Raw genomic sequence first — 22,137 nt, 5'->3', positions numbered from 1 at the left:
AGATATATTGGAGTGCTATCTATAAAAAGGGAGACCAGAGATGTTTAATTCTCTTATGCTTTCTGATCCTTAGATAATAATTATAATCTCATTTCCTGGTACCTCCCTTTTTTCCCCCTTTAGCAGAATGCCAGCCAATATTATGACCTTTCCCACTGCCTGAAGTCTCAGAACTAGCTGAGTTTTCCATTCTATGCTTGTTTTCTAACAAGCCTGGGTGCTCAGTGTGCTTCTTAAACTAGATACCATCCTTCCCCTCATATGGCTTACATTCTAGTTGGGGTTATTTAAGCAGCAAAAGGGGCAAGCATAACAAAATGTTGTGTGATGGTGTCAATTTCTAAAAAGTTCACCTGAAACTGTGGTGGTATTGAATTCCACAGGGCTTCCTACAGTAACTTAGTACATGGAGGTGACAAAGTAAAATGATGTTAAGAATAGCATAAAGACACTGGGTGGCTTAGTTGGTTAAGTGCTTGCCTCCAGCTCAGGTCACGATCCCAGGGTCCTGCGATCAAGTCCTGTATCAAGCTTCCTCAGTGGGAAGCCTGCTTCTCCCTCTGCCTGCAGCTCCCCCTGGCTGTGGTTGGTCTCTTTCTGTGTGTGTGTGTGCAGCTCTAATTTGACCATACATACACTAAGAAATACCAGGTACAACATTCCATCAAGATAAAAGGCTCATTTTTGTCTTAAATTATATAGGCATGAGAGCAGGGTGGAGAGGATATGATTAACATGTGAAACACTCCTTTGTGGTTGGCATGCAAAAAAAATTTAAGCTGTAGGGTCCCGAGTATAGACAAGAGCTATTTGATTAGCAAGTGTTTCAAGGGATCAAGAGTGAAAGATAGGAATATAAAACTCAAGTGTCGGAAATTTACTACTAGGATTTTTTTAGTGGCTAAGAAACAAGCCCATGCCACTTATGATGTCATTTATTTGATTTGAGTAGAAAAACTAACAGATGAAATCAAAGCAGCTACAAAACTTCCTGTACCATTGATTGAAAAATTTGTAACAGAAGCAGATGCTTCAACTGGAAAAGTTTCTTTCACAGCTTCATCTCTGGATTTTGTAACTGTTAGCCAAGGTGGGCAAAATTATTACAATATATTTGGACAAATGAGACTCCACCATAGGCTTTTTCAGTTAATACATTAAAAAATTAAAAATATTAAAGGAAGTCATATTTAGTTCTCTTTGTTTCTTCAAGATTATTATTACTTTATAGAACTTTAAATGTTCTATCATATTTTTTATTAGAAAGAAAAAAATGCCCAGAACATGACTGCATCAGTGAAAGGTTGCAATTCTTTCCTTTTAGTTAAGCACAACCACCATTTGGTAAAATTAGGGTATTCTTAAATTTTTAGCAACAATAAAGTTTAACAAACCTTATTTTCGTTGGTGGTGGGAGAACACCTTGAAGTTCCTCCAGTGTAACACAATGATATAATGTAAGTCTGTTATGTTCATCTTGAGTGCTCAATAAACTCCTCTTAAAATTTCACATTCAAAAAATTCAGAACGGTCTAAAGATTTTATTTATTCATTTATTTATTTGACACAGAGAGAGAGAGAGAGAGAGAGAGTGCAAGGAGGGGCAACATCTGAGGGAGAGGGAGAAGCAGGCTCGTCTCTGAACAGGGAGTGCCATGCAGGGCTTAATGCCCGGACCCTGGGATCATGACCTGAGCTGTAGGCAGAGGCTTAATTGACTGAGCCACCATGCACCCCTAGCTTTATAAAGATTTTAACTAGGATAGTCTATTTAATATTTTTGGTTACTATATCAATTTATTTCTCAAACCCGCTTTTCCTGGGTCCTGTATTTCACTGAATAAAGTTGTCATCCTCCCACTTTAGCTCAAAAACTCAAACTTTAGTTTTGACTTCTTTTTCTTTTTACCCCACGCACATTTACTTAGTTTTTACTCATACCAATTTTACATTTACAGACCCCTTTTTTTCCCAAGATTTTATTTATTTATTTTGACAGACAGAGATCACAAGTAGGCAGAGGGGCAGGCAGAGAGAGAGAGAGAGGAGGAAGCAGGCTCCCCACTGAGCAGAGAGCCCAACGTAACCTTTGTCATGACCTGAGCCGAAGGCAGAGTCTTAACCCACTGAGCCACCCAGGTGCTCCATATTTACAGACTCTCTTGCTTGCCTCATTTTCAATCTCAAATTATGCAGGAGTATTGAAATCGCCTTCTAACTCAACTCTCTACCTTTGGATTCTTACTTATCTAATCTATCCTACACAATACTATCAGATCAATTTTCTTAGTACACAGAGCAAATGTTGATTTTCTGGTCCCACAATTTTCCATTATCAGCTTAGTTTTTGAAGCATCCCATCCTGATATTTAATACTCTGAAGTACCTATGCACAAAATAGTTCTCTAGCATTATTTCTACTACTACCTTTTGCATTCTCTGACCTCCTAGGTCCTTTAACTCACCCTATCCATAATGTTTCCTTTATCTAGGATGTGCTTTTATCACTTTCAATATGTCTAAGAATTTTGCCTCAGTTGCAAGATTCAGCTCATATTCTGAACCTTCCCAAAAGCTTTCAGATCTCTATCTTCTCAATTTTCATAACACTTTGTATGTATCTTCTACTTTGTATAAGTTTGATCACGTTTTAAATTTTTCATTTACACTTTCATCCCTTGATAGAATTCAAGCTCCTTTTGAGCAGGCTTTATAGGTGCTTTACTTTGTTATATCCCACACTCCAATTGTTCAGTAAGTGCTCACTGAATTATTTAATTAATTGAAAACCCTTGAGATTTCACATGTGAGATGTGTGAAGGAAGGAAGTTTATTCACCTTTGAATAATATTATTCATTTGTAAGTCTAAAGAGGAGAATTGAGTTTAGTAATTCCGAAACTATTGTTGTAAATTTGAAACACAGAGTTTACGAGAAACTTATTAAAAGTAATTACCTTATATCTCATGTGGTGATTGATTAATTTCTCAATGTTAAGAATTCCTTGTAGGGGGGAGAGATACAAAAATCTAACAAAACAACTTCCATAATTTATTCTCTTGCCTGCGTTCTGTTTCTGATGATTTGACATTGGCTGTTCCAAAGGAAACATCCAACATAGGAGGTAGTAGAGCCGATTACTGCACACTGCCCTCTGGTGAGCCACAAGGGTAATCTTGAGGGGAAAATTGAGGGTTGAGAGTATAACTCACTCTCCATGTCCAGGATGCCAGTTGGTGCCAAAGAATGATGTCATATTTTGTGATGTGATCACTTCTCTCAATTGTGCTCTCCTGAGTCTACCAATTCTTTCCATGTAGGTCATCAAACGGCCATCAGCTGGTAAAACTTTCCTCCTCACTTAGCCAAAAATGGATTCGGAATAGTTGTAATGAGTTTTACTAAAACAAGAATTTTAAAAAAAATTACTATTACTTCCACCACGACATTTCCCTGCATCTTCAAATATGGCCAAAGCATTGAATGAAAATAATGATTAAAAATATTCTCCTTAGTTTGTGAGGTAAATGGATTCTTGGTAATTGCCATGCTAACTTCTTCTACATTCTCATTAACAAGCCCTATTTTATATAGAAAAATATAGAGCTCTCATTGTTAAAGAGGAAGCCAAAAACCAAATAACCAGCATAACAGCATTAGAAGTACTGTTTGACTTCGAAGGACCACAAGCATATCTGGCTTTTGACCATATTAAAACTTCCATGTTACTGGGTGATACTCATTTATTCATCACCCCCTGACCAAATACCATTCATGACTAAAGGGATAATTTAAAGTTTCAGAACAGACATGGAAATGCTCAAAACTCATATTCTAGGAAGGATACAAATAACCCAGTGATCAATAAGGTGTTTCATTGGCTTCTGCAAGCAGCTGTATTTACTGTTTGTATGCCATGATGTTTGTTATTTTCTTATCCTATTCATGACTTTGGGAAACTACATTTTGTATGAGTGATACCAGTAATGGGTAATCTTCAAATAAGTGGAAATTTCCTTTCTGAAGAAGATAGGAAGACTTGCAGAAACATGGAATAAGTGCCATCTTGTTTTATGGCATGTGAATGTTGTTTAAAAAAGAAAACTCCCTTTAATAAAAATTCTGACTCTTCCAACTCCAAGAAACTGACTTTGTTTTAGAAGCCTGTTCTACCCTTCTAAAATAAAAGTGCCATTTTTCCTTATGTTCTTTATTATGTAGTTTAAATTTAAATTATACTTGAACTAAAATTCTTTTTTGACTCTCAGTCTTTTAATTTCCTGAGGCTGTTTACCCATGCAAAGTCAGTAAACTAGTTTTTACTTACTGTTAACTTATTTTCTTTCAAGTAAAAAAAAAATTCTGTGGGAGATTTTACACTGGTTTCTGTTGAGTTGTTGCCTAAATGTGGGTAAAGGGATCCTGAATTCAAAGAGAAGTTTAAATAAAATAGCATGAAAGCTCCTTTAACCTCCAAAATTTTATGTTTCCAATGATATCATACACTGGTGAACAATTGTTTTAAGACTTTAAATATTAATTATCTCTATATAATATGTATTTAAAACCAACCTTTGTGCCATTGTATATTATGTAACTGAAAATTACCTTGAGGAGAAACTATAAAAATATAATTTGTTTTTCAGCACAGAAATGTTACTTAGGCTTACCAATGATAATTACCAACTCGATCTGTAGTAATCATTTAATCAAATAGGATATATCCTGTATTTTGCATTGCAGTAAATCTACTTTCTTTAAAATAAATATTTGTAAATCAAGTAGGGAAAGTGATAACATTACATATAAATCAATACGATCTTAGAAACTTCCTTTTTCTTATATCTATTTTTTTTTCACAGATACCAACCAAAAAGTGAAAGACAACCACCATGGTCATAGAATTTAAAAGACTTATTTAAAAAGACTTTGATTATTTGTGTATTTATGATGTTGATACCTTTTCTTCATGTAGGATTTTCTGATTTAATTAATTAATTAATTAATTTTTGAGAAAGAGTGTGTGTGTGCATGGCGGGGAGAGGCAGATAGAGAATCTCCCCTCATGGGGCTGGTGGGGATTCATCTCATGACACTGAGATCACAATGCAAGCCAAAGTCAAAAGTCAGATGCTTGGGCGCCTGGGTGGCTCAGTGGTTTAAGCCTATGCCTTCTACTCAGGTCATGATCTCAGGGTCCTGGGATCGAGCCCCACATTGGGCTCTCTGCTCAGCGGGGAGCCTGGCTTCCCCTTCCTCTGTGCCTGCCTCTCTGCCTACTTGTGGTCTTTCTCTCTCTCTGTCCAATAAATAAATAAAATCTTAAAAAAACAAAAAAAAGAAAAGAAAAAAAAAAGAGTCAGACGTTTCACTCACTGAGCCACTCAAGCACCCCAGGACTTTTCAGTTTTAAAAAAGATTAATCAACTTTATTTTTTAGAGCAGTTTTAGGATCATAGCAAAGTTGAGAGGAATATATGAAGTTCCCATATCTCCTTGTCTCCACACATGCCCAACCTCTCTCCTATCAGTACTTCACACCAGAGTGGTATATTTGTTATAAACAAATATACATTGACACATCATTATACTCAAAGTCCATAGTTTACATTAGTCACTCTTGGTGTTATAAATTTTATGTGTTTTGACAAATATATAATGACATGTATCCACCATTATAGTAACATACAGAGTATACTTATTTATCTACTCACCTTCTAAAAAACATCATGGTTAGGGCACCTGGGTAGCTCAGTTGGTTAAGCGACTGCCTTCAGCTCAGGTCATGATCCTGGAGTCCTGGGAGCAAGTCCCACATCAGGTTCCCAGCTCCATGGGGAATCTCCTTCTCCCTCTGACCTCTCCTTTCATGGTCTCTCTCATTCTCTCTCTCTCAAATAAATAAAATCTTTAAAAAAAAAGATTTAAAAAATCATGGTTAATTCCAAGTTTTAGCAATTATCAATAAAGTTGCTATAAACATCTGTATACAAGTTTTCTTGTGTGGACACAAGTTTTCACTTCACAACCAAGGAGTGTGGTTACTAGAATGTATGGTAAGAGTATGTTTAGTATTGTAAGAAACTTCCCAACTGTCTTCCAAAATGGCTGTATTATTTTGCATTCCCACAGGCAATGAATGAGAGTTCCTCTTGCTCTACATCCTCACCAGCATTTGGTGTTGTCAGTGTTTTGGATTTTGGCTATTGTAATAGGCATGCAGTGATATCTCATTGTTTTGATTTGCAATACTCTAATGACATATGATGTTGAATATCCTTTCATTTCTTACTTGCCATTTGTACATCTTCTTTGGTGAGGTGTCATTAAACTTTTTAAATTGAGTTACTCATTTTCTTATTGTTGGGTTTTAATAGTTCTTTATATGTTTTGGATAGCGGTTCTTTATTAGATGTGTCCTCTGCAAATATTTTCTCAGATTGTGGCTTGTTATCTCATTCTCTTGACATTGTCTTTTGCAGAGTAGAAGTTTTTAATTTTCATGAATTCCAGCTTTACAATATTTATTTCATAGATCATGCCTTTTGCGTTATATTTAAAAGTTATCACCATACCCAAGATCACCTATGTCATCTTCCAGGGGGTTATATTTTTTCATTTCACACTTAGGTCTATGGTCCATTTTGAGTTAATTTTGTGTGTGTGCAGGGTGTAAGGTCTGTGTTTCAGTCACTTTTTGCTGGATGTCCAGTTGTTCCAGTATTATTTGTTGAACAGTTATCTTGCTCCATTGTATTGCCTTTGCTCCTGTCAAAGATCAGTTGATTAGGTTTTGTGGTCTGTCTCCAGGCTCCATTCTGTTCCATTGATTTCTTTTTCTCATCTTTCACCAATAGTATGCTGTCTTAATTACTGTAGCTTTATACTAGGTCTTGAAACTGGGTACTGTTAGTTTTCCAACTTTGTTAACTGTCAATATTAAGTTGGCTATTCTGGATCTTCTGGCTTTTCATATAAACTTTAGATTCCATTTGTCAATATCCACAAAATAACTTGCTGGGATTTTTTACTGGAATTGCATTGTGTCTATAGATTAAGTTGGGAAGAACTGACATCTTGACAATATTGAGTCTTTCCCTCCATGAACATGGAATATATCTCCATTTATTTAGTTTACTGATATCTTTCATAAGAGTTTTGTAGTTTTCTTAATATAGATCTTGTACATATTTTGCTAGATTTATATTTAAGTATTTGATTTGAAGTGGTGATAATATAAATGATAAATGTATTTTTAATGTCAAATTCTACTTGTTTATTGCTGATATATTAGAATGCGATTGGCTTGGGGCACCTGGGTACCTGAGTGGGTTAAATCCTCTATCTTTGGCCTAGGTCATGGTTTCAGGGTCCTGGGACCAAGCCCCACATTGGGCTATATGCTTATCAAGGAGCCTGCTTCCCCTCCTCTCTCTCTGCCTGCCTCTCTGCCTACTTGTGATCTCTGTCAAATAAATTAAAAAAAAAAAATCTAAAAAAAAATGCGATTGACTTTTGTATATTAACCTTGTATCTTGCAACTTTGGTATATTCACTTATTAGTTCAGGTGTCTGTTGATTCATTCAGATTTCCTATGTAGACAATCATGTTATCTGAAAAGACAGACAGTTTTATTTCTTACTTTCCAATCTGTATCCTTTTCTTATCTCATTGCATTAACTAGGATTTTCAGTGTATGTTAAAAGCAGTAGTTGGAGAGGACATCCTTGCCTTGTTTCTCATCTAAGTGGGAAAGCTTTGAGTCACTCACCATTTAGTATGAAGTTATTTGGAGAAATGTGATTGAGTATGGATTTTAAAGTAATAAGACAGAAGACAGAGAGACCACCTAAGAATTTGCGCAGAAAATTGGAGGAATACCTGAATTGCCATAAATATTAGAATGGAGAAGACAGACAGAAGATAGAGTTGAAATTATTTAAAAAGTTAAGTGATCAGAATTTGGTGACCATTCACAATGAAGGCAAAAGGAGTTTAGGGAAGCTCTCAGCTTTCTAGTTGGGATGACTATGTAGCACAATCAAAGAAGATAGAAAGTCTCGAAGAAAAAGCAGGTTTGGGGATAAAAAAAAAATCATGGGTGCCCTTTGGAATATATTGGTACATTGAATCTGAAATGTCTTGAGGCGGTCAGAAGAAAATGTCCATCAGTCAGTAAAATATATGAATGCAAGACTTGGTGAAGTAGTCTGAACTGAGTATATAGATTCCAATGTTACTACTGAGTCTGTCATTAATTTAAAATTGTGTAAAAATGGGATGCCTGGGTGGCTCAGACAGTTAATTGGACTCTTTATTTCATCTCAGGTCCTGATCTCAGGCTTCTGAGATTGAGTGCCACATCAGGCTCTATGCTGAGTGTAGGGCCTGCCTAAGATTATCTCTCTCCCTCTCCCTCTGACCTCCCTCACAACCCTGATTCCCTGATTTGAGCTCTTTCTCTATCTAAAAAAATAAAATAAAAATAAAAATAAAATTGTGTAAAAATGCAATAAAAAATAAAGGAGTTAAGAAATATTTGGGGGTCTAATTTTTACATAGAAGATAGGAAAAGGGATAGGGTAAAAACAGGTTCTTGTTTATTTAGGAAATGTTTAATTATTTCTTCTGTGAAAGACATTGTTTTGGATGTTAAGGATACAAAAATGAAAAATATAATCCCTATTTTCAAAAAGTTCACAGTATATTGGGCAAAGGCATAAGTAAATTATTGAGATATAAATATATAAAATATATATAAACATAAAAATGATATTTAAAAATATAGCTTGAGAATGGCTATAATAATGGCATAAATAATATGTGGTCAGCCATGAGCAACTAATATAGCCTGAAAATTTCAGATTTCTGAGGAAGAGTACGCCTGGAAGATGAAACAGCATGTTCAAAGGCACAAGGATGAGAATGTTTCAGCCACTGGAGAAAACTGCAAGTAGCTGAATGTGCTAGATACAAAGATGCACTACCAGGTGTTCTTTCAAGGAGGACTTTCCAACTGTAGGAAGTACACCTAGAAATCTACAGCTGTCAGCTCTTTTAGAATATGCTCAGGTGCAGAGAGTGTCTTTCCAAAGGCTGTACCCTTCCCGGGGCAACCTGCATCTGTGACTGAGAGAAAGTATGAACAGACCCGATGGAGGACTCTGAAAGACATATTTGTTCCAGAGCTTTCTGCTGGGTTGGCTGAAGCTCTGTTATGTCTGCATGACAGTTAAACTTCTCCCTCTGCCCAGGCCTGCTTCCTTTTCTCTTCTTATTAAGGTACGGCCTCTAATAATTCTACAGTAATAAATTCTATCTCAGCTCGTGCTTACTGAGGATGCAATCTGATACATTAAGTACCAAAAGTTGTCCAAGAGAGATACGATAAAATTTGGGCCTGAGCCATTCCTTGCCTTCTGGCAATAAAAACCTTATCAGTGGTGGTACATGAAACACAGACAGCCCCTGGCATGAGGTCGAGTTAAAATTTTCACCATTGGTAAATTTTGCAAGTGAACCAGATATTTGAGATGTATGGAGAATATAGTAGCTTATAAAGATAATAAGATTGGATGGCTATTGTTAAACAGCTCTATAGGAGGATAATGATCAAAAAATGGGTGGAAAGTTAAGGAGGCCTCTTTAGTTGCATACAAAGAAACTCTCATTTCCTGTAAGGAAAGGCTGGAGAAAGCTCAGGACCAAGACCAAGACTTTATAGTCAGAGTGGCTGAATTTCAAAGATGGTCCAAATGCCAACCAAGACAGATGGTACATGTTAAGCAAAATTGAAATGTTAGGATTGCCATGATGGAAGAGTGGTACAGGGGGTAAAGGCTCAGGAAAACAGGCAGGCTGGAATAGATAGACAAATATGGCTGGAAGACTGTATGATGAATTTGTTCCATGGGAAACCCAGTGGACATGCAATTTACCAAGACCATAAAGAATATCCTGGTGAATAGAATTGGATTCATTGATGGCAAAGGAGACGATTGAACTCTAAAACAAAGAGGCCAGGAAGTAGCACTTAATTGCCAAAAGTCAGAGGTTTTCAATTATTTCAATGACCAACAAGATCAGAATGGCAGCCAGTACTCACAGGGTTATGGAAAATATTAATAGAATGTGACAACCCTAGGGGCAAATAGATGGGCACTAACAAAGGAATCACTCAGCATGTACTGGTGGAAGAAATCAAGGATGGATATCTGGGAGGCTGAGTGGCCACCACAATGTAAGTGTCATAATCCCTAGCCCAGTTAATAGATCTGAGTCAGTTTTCAGACCCAGAATCCATTAATCAAAATGGCCAAGTCCCCCTGGAGATGAACTGTGTTATACCATGACAAATATACCTGGTTATGATTCCCATAGCTTTTCCCAAAAGAGATCAAAGTCTTTTTACTCAGGAAAATATGTACCCAAACATTTCAAAAATAGTTGGACACTGAGTCTTAGTTGACTTCCTGACACAACATCAGGGCCCCCCAGTTATAGTGGAAACATACGAGAGGCAGTTAAAAAAATGGAGTTCTGTCCAAGGTTTAAGCTTACAGTGGGTTCACGGCTGCAACAGAGACTGCATGGTCTGCAAAGCCTAACTACTAAATATCTGGTTCTTTTCAGAACCCGACCCTGGATCTAAAATAAAGGCTATATGAGTGGTGGTCCCCACAGGATGGGTCTGGAAGATGATCATAGCTGCTGATAATGCCAGATGCATTATCTTTGTTAGAGTTAATCCACTTTGTTAGATTAACACAGCCTTAGGTACACAATATGTAGCCAATGGTTTGGTGAATGCATTTTTTCCTAACTCATTCAGATTACGGGATCAGAAACCATCCAGTGTACACTCACATGGAAAGAATCAATACCTATTAAGAGGCTGTAGCAGTAATTTAAGTAGAGGAGAAAAGGTTAAAGGGTTTCTTCCCACGCTTGATGTGAGAGGGCTTGATGGTTGTTTTCCAGTCTAGATGATCCTCCTCCTCTTTTGTAATAGAATCCCTGAGCTTTTGCAGGCCACAAAAGCTGAGGAGGGCATATCCCAAGATTCCTTGTAGCTAAGCATGGCTGTGTGGTATGGCAAATTTCTAGTCAATGGCATGTGAACGAAGTGAATGTATGCCTCTGTGCCTCCACTTAAAGAGAAGAGGTATTACCTTCCCTTCCTCCCTTCCTTTTTTCTTCCAGTTAGAATGTAGATGTGACGGCAGAATCTGGAGCATGTTAATTGGACCACACAAAGAAATCCATGTGTTAAAAATGGGAGAGTAACAAGATGTAAGAAGGGTGGGTTGGATCTCTGTGGAGCCACCATACAAGCCCTGGGTTACTATGCTTATGTTTGCATGTGAAATAGAAATCAAGACCTCTCCTATTTAAGCCATTACTATTTTCCAGGCTTTATTAAAATGGCTGAAACTAGTGTCCTAACTAACGCAGATTGTACAAAAGCAATTAAGCAAGGTTGAATACAAAGGTTTTGTGGAGAATGGATAATGAACATGTTCTGGAACATGTAATTTGCCTGTGGGACATCTATGTGCATATCTCGTAGGTAGCTGTAAAGTGAATTCTGAGCTCAAGAGATAATTCTGGGCTGGAGAGTTAAAAAAAACTTCCATGGGATCAAAGGTGAATAATATGAATGAATTTTATAGACATGTAGGATGTATTAATGTAGAGTAATAAGCAAGACGACCTTATACAGAAGACACCAGTGTATTCGAGAATCATTTGCATTAAGGAGATAAAGTCTGTGGAGAGTAGAGACAATTACCCACAGAGATTGGCTAAATCTGGGTGAGAAGAGAACAAAAGATGGAAACTCGTAGGCAGCCAGCTGAAGCAAAAGGTAAAGGAAAAAGACTGAATTGGAATGAAGACCACAGAATGGTCTGAAGGGTCAGACAATCAGCAGAGAATACTTTTGTTGAAGTTGATGGGAGAGTGAATTTCTATAAAAAGACAGTGATTGGTAGTCTCACATGCAAGTATATTTCCGTCAATACATATAATTGGGAACTATCTTATACTTACATGTAGTGATTGTAAAGCATATTTCTGTCACTACAGATTGTTAACAGTAAGTCTTTATGTTACTATAAACTTAGGGAACATGTTGCCTCTGCAATAGACAATCATATAGACATCAAAAATTCATAACATTTTACTGGAAAACAAAGAGCATGCCATTGTTCATACTTGTAACAGGAGTCATATAATCCATATTTTACTCAGGAGCCTGAGTATCAGGTATTTTCATAAGAAGCTAGATTCGGGGGGATCTCATAAACCTAATTTTGAAAAAAAAACACAAAACTTTGTTAAGGTAAAAGCTAATTTAATTGTTGCTTAATCTTTAGGTATTATTATTATCATCTAAAGGCATTATTAACATTTATTACGTTGTAATCTTTGGTAGATAAATTAGACAAACTATTATAATTATATTGGGGTTTAAGATACACATCTTAATGGGCCACTGGGTGGCTCAGTCAGTTAAGCGTCTGCCTTTGGCTCAGGCCATGATCCTAAGGTCTTGGGATTGAGCCCAACATCTGGCTCCCTGCTCAGCAGGGAACCTGCTTCTCCTTCACCCTTTGCTTTCCCCCACCCACTGGCCTGTGCATACATGCTCGCGCTCTCTTTCTCAAAAACAAACAAACAAAACAAACAAAACAAAACAAAAACGCATCTTAAGCAAACATTCTGATAAAGGTATTACAATCTTAAAATCATACAAAATCCTATAATGTAAATAACAAGCAAAACCATGCCTTAGCTTTTAGTAAATTCACTTTTTCCCCTCAAAAGCAATGGGTTTGTGACTTATTGCCAGAAACAGATTTTAGACATTGCAGGTTTAATACACCCTGTGCCTTAATATCCTTATAAATATACCTCTGAACTTAGAAAACTATTATCAAAGCAAAAATTGACTAGTCTATTTATTTATTTATAATTTACATTGCTGCCAAGTACTCCTGAATTGACAGTATAAGAAATGCACAGACAGAGTCAGACTCTTAATAGAGATAACTTTCTTTCAGTTGTTGGGATGATTTTTTCCTCCTGTGCTAGGTTAAAGTTTGGTATAAGGACCCAACATTTTCTTTATTAGAATTATTTGATATCCAAGACTTAAAGGAAGAGAAATAAATGGAAGTGTCTTCCACTGTTCATATGTAATACTTGGCTTTTCCTGGTCAACTTGAGTGATCAGACTCTCAGGAGAATGTTGAGAGGGGTTCCATCTTTTAAACTCCATTTTTCAAACTTCAGAGTTTTCTCATGATATGTTAATTTTGTGGTGCACCAAAATTTTTGAAAAAGTTTAATTTAAACTCAATTTATATTTGTTGCAGCAGTCTTGCATGGCTTTCTGCCCAGAGTATTGCTTGCTCCATCTGCAAAAGTGTTAGAGCAACTTCTAAGGAAGCAATATAAAGGTTTGACATAGATGCAAAATCTACCTCACTTTTTAATTTTTCAATATCATCATAAAAAGTAGTGTTTAGCAGCCAGAGATGTGATATATAAGCACCAGGAATTATGTGAATAATCTAGGTGTTAGAATTAATCCAAAATATTAAAAATATTCCAGCATTGATTTTGAATGTTTTTAGAAAATTTAATTCCCCTGGCTTTTTAATTTTTTTTTAAAGATATAATGAAGAGTAAAGGAAGTCAAGTGGACACATGTGCTTTCCATTTAGTCATGCCATCTCTGAGTTATTATTTTGAGATCACAGGTAAAGGCAACTGATCATGTAAATTAGTTTTTATCAACTTACTGTAATGATTACACGGATGAAATGTAATCTTGTGTCTCTTTCTGGCTTGTGTCTCTTTCTGGCTTGGGATTTCTTTTGTGTATTACGCACTGAGATAATAATAGAAGCAGTTCATATTTTTTAATGACATACAATATAGTTGACATATAATATTATATTAGTTTCAGGTGTACAACATAGTGTTTCAATATTTAAGCACATTCAGAATAATCAGAACAAGTCTAATTACCATCTGTCACCATACAAAGTTATAATATTATTGGCTATATTCCCTATACTGTACTTTACATCCTCATGACTTATGTATTTTATAATAATTTTCAATTATTTAGTCTATGTCCCCACCCCCAACTCTTTGGCAACCACCAGTTTGTTCTCTATATTTATGAGAGTAGTTTCTGTTTTGTTTTGTTTTGTTCTTTAGATTCCATATATAAATGAAATCATACGATAATTGTTTCTCTGTCTTATTGCATTTAGCATAATGCCTTCTAAGTCTATCCATGTGGTGCAGATGGCAAGACCTCATTCTTTTTCATGGCTGAATAATATTCCATCATATATGTATATCACATCTTCTTTATCCACTCATCTACTTATGGACAGTTAGGTTGTTTTCATACTTGGCTGTTGTAGATAATGCTGCAACAAAATGGGGCTGCATATATCTTTTCAAATTAGTATTTCCATTTTTTTTTTTTTTGATACCCAGAAGTGGAATTGCTGGATTATACTGTACTTCTATTTTTAACTTTTTGAGGAGCTGCCATACTATTTTTCACACTGGCTGTACCAATTTACTTTCCCATCAAGAGTACATGAAGGTTTCTTTTCTCCATATCCTCACCAACACTTGTTATTTCGTATCTTTTTGATACTAGCCATTCCCATATGTGTGAAGTGATATTTCATTGTAGTTTTGATTTGCAAATTTCCCTGATGATTGGTGATTTTAAACACTTCTTCATATGTTTGTTGGAAATCTCTATGTCTTTGAAGAAATGTCTATTCAGGTCATTTGTGAAGGTCTATTCTGCTTATATATATATACATATATATTTGTATATATATATATATATATAATATATATTTTTTGGTGTTCAGTTGTACAGGTTCTTTATATATTTTGGATGTTAACTCTATAAGATATATCATTGGCAAATACCTTCTCCCATTCAGTAGATGGTTTCCTTTGCTGTGCAAAAGCATTTTTTTCCCCAAAGCTTTTTAGACATTGAGTGATTCTTGCCCATTTATTAATCAACCCAAAATGTGCAAACCAAAATGGTGGCTAATAACAATGTGCAAATGAGTGTGAGATTAGGGATCATGTATCTCCCATATAATGGAGATTTCATAAAAGGGTTAGATGCTGCACAGAATTCAAAGGAGACCTGATTAAAGGAGGGACCAGTAAGGGCTTATTAAAGACTTTCACAGTTTACTCTTTCCATCTTTTATATATAATGTTATAAATACATGTTTGAAATAGTTTCCATTGGTTTAACATGAAAGCTGAGTATCATATAAATCTTAAAGAACTGCTCTCAGGGACAGTATATCATTTTCAATATCACTCTGGCATGAACATTGACAAAAGGAAAGGGAAGAAGGTGGAAAAGTTATTATCCATTTTAGGAAAATGACAACTCATTTTCTGACACTTAATATAAAGCTAGCATACACAAATCCTCCTATGAGTTAAAACACTTGAGACTGAACATAACAGAAAACCTAATTTAAATTGGATTAAATAATAAATGAAAATTGTTTAGATAAATGAAAAATCCCATGGAGGTGAGAGAAGCTTTAGAACTGATTTAATCAAAGCTTCAGATCCATTTCTCTGAATTATATCAGCTTTGTTTTACAATCTGTGTCTGCTTTTATCCTTAGACTGGTGTCCTTCATGGTCACAAGATGACTGTTAAAAGCAAGAGGAATTGGGGCACCTGGGTGGCTAAGTGGATTGAGCTTCTGCCTTCGGCTCGGGTCGTGATCTCGGGGTCCTGGGATCGAGCCCTGCATCCGGCTCTCTGCTCGGTGGGGAGCCTGTTCCCCCGAGCTGCCTCTCTGCCTATTTGTGATCTCTCTCTGTCAAATAAATAAATAAAATATTTAAAAAAAACAGTAGGAGGAATTACATACTTCTTCACTATATCCTCAGGAAGATAGAGAGTTCCTTCTAACAACCACTAAACAATGGTCTTGGGTTTCGTGCTTTTTGGATAATCTCAGATTCTTCTGGTTAGGTTAATGCTATGATTGACATAGGACTGGGTCTGCCTGCCCCCAGTAACTGTGGCATGTTTGGGAATAACTTCTAGTTTAAACTGATCAGGACTAACACTGGAAAAGTTTAAGGCTAATCTCACCCAATATACCTGAATGGTACACCATGGGGAAGAGCAAAATTCATTTCTGGGTAACAACTACCCATCTGCTGTAGGGGACCCTTTAGCTGACCAACCACTGTAATTAGTAACTGTAATTATTGAACATCATCTTTCTGTTTCTCCGAAGTGTTTTAGCTTCATCTGGAGTTCCTTATGTTCGAGCAACCAGTGACAAGTTACCTACTCCCAATAAATGCAAAATGCAATGGAAGAGAAAGGACAAAGTAATTGCAATGAAAACTTCCAAATAAAAAGAGTATATCTGGAAAAAATACAGAGTAGTCACTGATCCCTGTCATACTCTGCAGACAGGAATAGTGAGGCCTCCTGGATGGCAAGGGTATAGGTTCTTTGGGCAGGTACTGTTTTGCTTTCAGTGTCTTTTATGGTCCCATCTGAGCAGGTCATTGGGGAAGAAGCACTTTTTGAGAGGTTACCCTATTTTGGCAGCTTATTTCCTATTACGTTGAATGTAGAAGTCTGAGGATTGTCTTAAGATTAAATAGTCAATCTATTATCAGTTAGGCTTGAGGTTTATATAACAATATATTTTCCCATTAATATTAGGTTTTTGAACTATTTCCTTCTTGTTACTTCTATAGGCAATTGACCGTGCATAGTCCAACTTTTGTATCCTGGAAATTCTCTTTCCTAGTAGCCCTTCATACTCTTGTCAGTCTGAATTTAGTTTAATGGCCCATCCTGAGATCTCAGTTTAATGGTGTCTCTACTGGGAATATTCTAATTATGAACTTGCAGTGGCGGATGGGGGAAGGCACTAATAATTTATTCCTTGCCTCCATAATTAACATGATGTCTCCAGTCACCTCCATAACGAACATGATTCTCCCTTCAGTTAAGGAGAAATTAAACTGTTCCATCTTTGGCACACTGAAGAGTATTAGGATTTTAGACATTTTTGTTTGAGGTCAGAATGGTGCTGTTTCTAAAAGTGTAGACTACAGAGTTTACTAACATTTTGAAACCTTGGTCATGCAAGGTAGGGAGTATCTCTGAAATATTTATTGAATCTATATATCATGAATACCACTTGTTCATCAGTGAGAGTCAATTTATAACATCCATCATGCTAGCAGAAAACCCACTTATGAAACCCATCACTTATGGGTTTCACTTATGAAAACCCAGCTATAACATCCATTGATTAGCAAAGCGTCAGGTGTTAACAGAAGATTATGATACCAGAAGCATTTATCATTGCTGTTTCGAATGCAGGCTTTCTGATTAAACACAGGCTGAATACATCTAAAGTGGGAATTCTAGATGATGGCATCTGACAATCATTAGAGGATAAAGTAAGGTAAGTAACACATATGTGCACATTTATATCACATGATGTACCCTAACGTATTTCGAGGTAAACTTTAATAGTTATAAATTCAAACCAATTTAACCAATACTTAACATACTATTCAGTATTCAATACTGAGAATCAGTAGCAAAAAAAAAAAAAATCAAACTCTATGTTGATGTGATCTGAAGGCTCACATAATAGAACAATCTAGTACAGGAGGAGAAAGGGGCCAGAAGAATGCTTATTTAAAAATTTCACAGTTTGTACTTTACATCCTTTTGCTTATATACAATGTTACAGATCTTTGTTTATTTGACAGGGTTTCAGCTCCATTTCTCTTTCATTTTCTTGGTCACAAGATGACTGCCTTCAGCAACAAGGATCATATGCTTTCTCATTCACATCAAGAGGGAGAAAGGGAGCCAAATCAGACAATTTTGGGGCAAAATTTCTATGATTAGTGCTCACTCCCAAACCTTTGTGGCCAAGGGAACATCACGGGTCAGGATTAACCTGATTGCATTAACTTTGGGATAAGGGTGAGATTAATTCCACCCAAATTTCTGAGGTGCGTGCTGCACAATGTGGGAAGAGTGGAACAAATTCTGAGAAGGCAAGTGTCCACTACAGTCATTTCCAAAGCACATAAAGACATAAAAATTGTATTATTTTCTTGTTGGAGTAAACAAAACAAAATGAAACCTAACCCTAAACATACGTAATAAAGACTGATCCCACAGTTGACTAATGGTTGACAACTTTCAAGCCCTCATGTGTTCCCTTTTGCTCCACATCTGGGCAGGCTGATAAGAAAGCCTGGGTGCTCCCTTCTTTGCTGCCAGTGGGTAATTCAAGCCACAGAAGCCCTGCCTCCTGTGTAGGAATTTTCTCCTTAATATCATGCCCTAGCCACCATAAAAACCCCAAGAGCCAGTCTTTTACCCAAGCTCCCTGCACCCACTCCAAGCCATTTTAGACTTATTTGGGAAGCCTGCCTTGCTCTTCCTAGAAAGTCTCATCATGTGACTAATAAACCTCCTTACACCTTTTTGGTGCATGTGTGGTAGCAAAAATCTTGAAAAATGAACCAAATTTTAGATGGGCATCCATTTCATTTCTGTGGGTGACTGCAACAGCATATCAACTTCAACAGTAGTAAGTTGTAGTGTTTCACTATTATTCTCAGCAAGTGTACCACCTTCCTCCTGAATCCCCTACCTCTTTGAAAAATGGAAACCTGGACTACAACTTCAATTGTTTCCTGTAATTTTGCGTTCGAATCCTTTTTGCCAATTTCATGGCTACCACCTCAACTCGGGCTTCCACAATTCTTCATTCTAGTTATTTTATCAGTCTTCTAACTGGCTTCTCTGTTTTTCCAGAGAAAAACCTGTTCCTTATCTAATAATCCATACTGTGTACTGCTGCTGAAGTAATTCCCCCCAGCCTTGCTTAAACAATCCATTAGTTTTCCATTGCCTTCAGAATAGATTTCAAACTCCTTAGCAGTTTATAAAAGGCTCCATCCATCTTGACCCGTCTGTACCCACTTCCCCTGCCACTTTCCCATACCTCACCGCCTTTGTATCTACCTACACACTATACTTACCTGCATAGCTCATAGGCAAGGAGATACATATCAAGGTACATGTGCCTTTGTCTAGAACACACTTTGCTTCTTAGCTTGGCCAATTCCTCCTCATTCTTCAAGACTCATCTCGAGCCTACATCTTATGAGAAGTACTTCCTGTTTAATGCCAGTTGAATAAGGTTGCTCCTCCTCCACATTTTAACAATAAACTTGATTTCAGTGCTTGTTATTACTCTATTTGATTGTTTATACCTTTCTCCAAACTTGATCCTCTTGAGGGCAAGGAACCATGTTTCTCAGCTCAGAAGGTCACAGTCTATTAAGGTAATGGGCCTGCAGCCTGCAGATACACACAACAAAGATAAATAATAATACAATATGGCTTATGAAAAATACCCTGACAAGTAATAGAGCTACCTTCTCAAAAGGTTAAACACAGAAATAGCATATGATACAACAATTCCACTCCTAGGTACCCATGAAAATGTTATCTTGACACAATGAATGCTCTCATGAATGTTCATAGAAGCGTTATTCCTAATAGCTAAAAAGTAGAAACAACCCAATGTCCGCCAACTGATGTATGGATAAATAAACTTTGAAAACATGATGCAAAGTGAAGGAAGCCAGCCAGAAAAGACTACATATTGCATGATCGCATTCATATGAAATATCCAGAATAGGCAACTCTAAAGACATAAAGTGGATTAATGCTTTTCTAGGCCAAAGGGGCAGGAAATAGGAGGAATGGGGAGTGACTGACAAAGGGTATGAGATATCTTTCTGAGGTGAGAAAAATGTTCTGAATTTGATTGTGGTGATGGCTGCACTATTTATTGAACACCTTCTAATCACTAAACAGTGTGATATTGCTGCATATACAAAGACAAATGAGAAGTAGATTGAGAGATATTCAAATGAAAAGTCATCTTAGAGGTGTAGTAGATAAGTGAATAAATTTGAGTAAGGAAGCATCATATTTGCTATAATAGAAACCTGTTTATTGTGTACATGACAATGGTGGACAGAGAAAGTGGTTGTAGAAGAGTGACATGTATGTTCAATATTGGAGCTACTCACTAACCATGTAAGCTTGCACTAACTGGAGAATTGTGAGGATTACTTGCTGACATTTTCCACCTTGAATACACAGCACAGATTATTAAAGGCTTGAACCAATTTTGTTCAGTGGAAAGATGAGAAAAATAACACCCAAAATGTTAAAGAATGCCTATTATATGATGACTGAATATTCCAGAGATCTATGCTCAAAGTTCCCAGATTACCTGTCTTTCTCACTCTCAATGGACTGCAAACCCCTTGAAGACAAACATCTTGAATGTATCTGGTCCATTCTCTCATTGCCAGCAGTACACATTTCATAAAAAGCTGTTAAATGAATGCTCCCCCAATCTTTTCCCTGTCAAAGATGGAAGACTCTTTAACAAGTGACCAGTTAGTTAACTGTTTCTCTTTAACAGTTACACTTTGAAATGGACACACACACACACACAACTCTATATAATAATGCCTTCTTTCAGATAAAACTCTGACAGTTATATCATTCTCTTTTCTTTTTCTTCAGGAGACATTATTTGACTGAAGGCTTGGAAAAAAGTGGATGGCTTGGCAGATGAAAATAAACAGTCTCTGAAACAGGGATGGCATGTATAAATTGCTGTGATCTAGAGTTGGGGCCAAGTACAAGAATAATTCTTGAGCAGTCTTCGACTGATACCCTAGGGTCTGGAGAGGCTTTGGGCTTACGTGCTCTCCGGTGTTTCAGAGCTCCTATACACAAAGATGAAATGGAAGAGTTGTCCAGTCAACTGTTTCTTGAGCACTTACTACCTGTCAGGCCATTTGGCTAAATTCATTTTTACTGAACTCAGCCTGGAAGTGGTGCAAATATCAGGCCTGTCTCTTCTCAGGAACAATCCTACAGAATCCCAGATGGGAGTATCATTTGGGGACGGTTTTATTTGCATGCATTAGGCACAGACACCGGGCCTGTCACTCACGAGGAAACAACCTATAACTAACAGAAGGTAGCTCTTGCATCATCCCTTTTCAGAAGGCCCCCCCCCCCCCCCCACCGTGGACTAGCCAATCCACTGAAGGCGTGTCTCTGAAGATGGGGGACCTCAGCTCGGGCCACGTGACCCGCGTGTTGGCGTTGAGTGACAGCCGCAGCTTTGGGCGGGCCTTGGAGGAAATCAACTTCCGGGGGCAGAGGTGTTCGAAGCCGGGTGGTGCGTGGGCTACCCTAACTCGTGTGGCTGGGGTCGCGGTTCCCCCCCTCACGGGTTTGGGGTCGTGCCCCGGGTGTGCGCGTGCGGGGCCGTGTGCTGGGTGGCTCACCTGGCAGCGTGGGTGAGCGGCGCGGCGGCGGCGGCGGCAGCCAGAGCGGGCAGCAGGTAAATGGACGCTCGCCTTCCGGGCCTGGGTCTGGGGGCCGGGACCGCGCGAGGCCGGCGGCGCGCCGAGGCGGCCTGGGCGCGGGCGGGGAGCGCGGCCAGGCGTCCGCCTCGCGCCGGCTCCGGCCTCGCCCCCGGAGGTCGCCGGGACTCGAAGTCGGAGGCGTGACCCGCCCGGGGCTGGAACGGAACCGCGCCCACCCGGCTGCGGGTGCCGACCGGTACTGGCTCTGCCGGCTGGTTTCTGCCCCTGCACGTTCCAGAATCGCGTCTTTCCGAACGTCTACGGACAAGTTCACGTGATTATTGTGTCACCGAACCTCCCACCGAACGGAGTTTTCACCGATGGCGCCCGAGTTGTGTCCCCCGCCCCCACCCCCCTTGGCTGTGCACACCGGCGTAAAGGCTCTGCGACGTCCGTCAGCCACATGTCCTTGTAGTTACTCCGGGCCACATGTTGCGGTGCAAGTGGCATTTGGGGATTAAGGCCGGAGCTAGTAACTTAACAAGTGGTGAGGCATCCTTCATCCCTCTAAGTGCGCCCCCTGTCCCCACAATAAAGATGTTTCTTCCATCTCCCATGGTGTGTACTGTGGAAAGCTTTGGACA

At 38.0% G+C, this 22,137-nt stretch overlaps 1 protein-coding gene and 1 long non-coding RNA gene across 6 annotated transcripts in view; one reads left to right on the top strand and one right to left on the bottom strand.

The window, feature by feature from the left end:
• Nucleotides 1-1,539: 1,539 nt before the first annotated feature.
• On the bottom strand, nt 1,540-20,555 carry LOC309869128. The gene is made up of 5 exons (XR_014314002.1): nt 20,398-20,555; nt 19,130-19,451; nt 13,806-13,898; nt 5,715-5,908; nt 1,540-3,401 (listed from the first exon to the last, which is right to left on the bottom strand). It is a non-coding gene; the product is annotated as an uncharacterized lncRNA (long non-coding RNA).
• Nucleotides 20,556-21,304: 749 nt separating this feature from the next.
• CCDC91 (coiled-coil domain containing 91) overlaps nt 21,305-22,137 on the top strand; it is a 367,817-nt gene continuing 366,984 nt past the window's right edge. For all 5 annotated transcript variants that reach the window (XR_014314001.1, XM_082739675.1, XM_082739674.1 and 2 more), the window contains exon 1: nt 21,305-21,528. The gene's annotated coding sequence lies outside the window, so the exon portion shown is untranslated. The remainder of the gene's footprint in view (nt 21,529-22,137) is intronic.

The sequence above is a fragment of the Mustela nivalis genome (assembly GCF_964662115.1).
Source record: "Mustela nivalis genome assembly, chromosome: 7".
Lineage (NCBI taxonomy): Eukaryota > Metazoa > Chordata > Mammalia > Carnivora > Mustelidae > Mustela > Mustela nivalis.
This window is presented reverse-complemented; position numbering and strand designations above follow the sequence as displayed.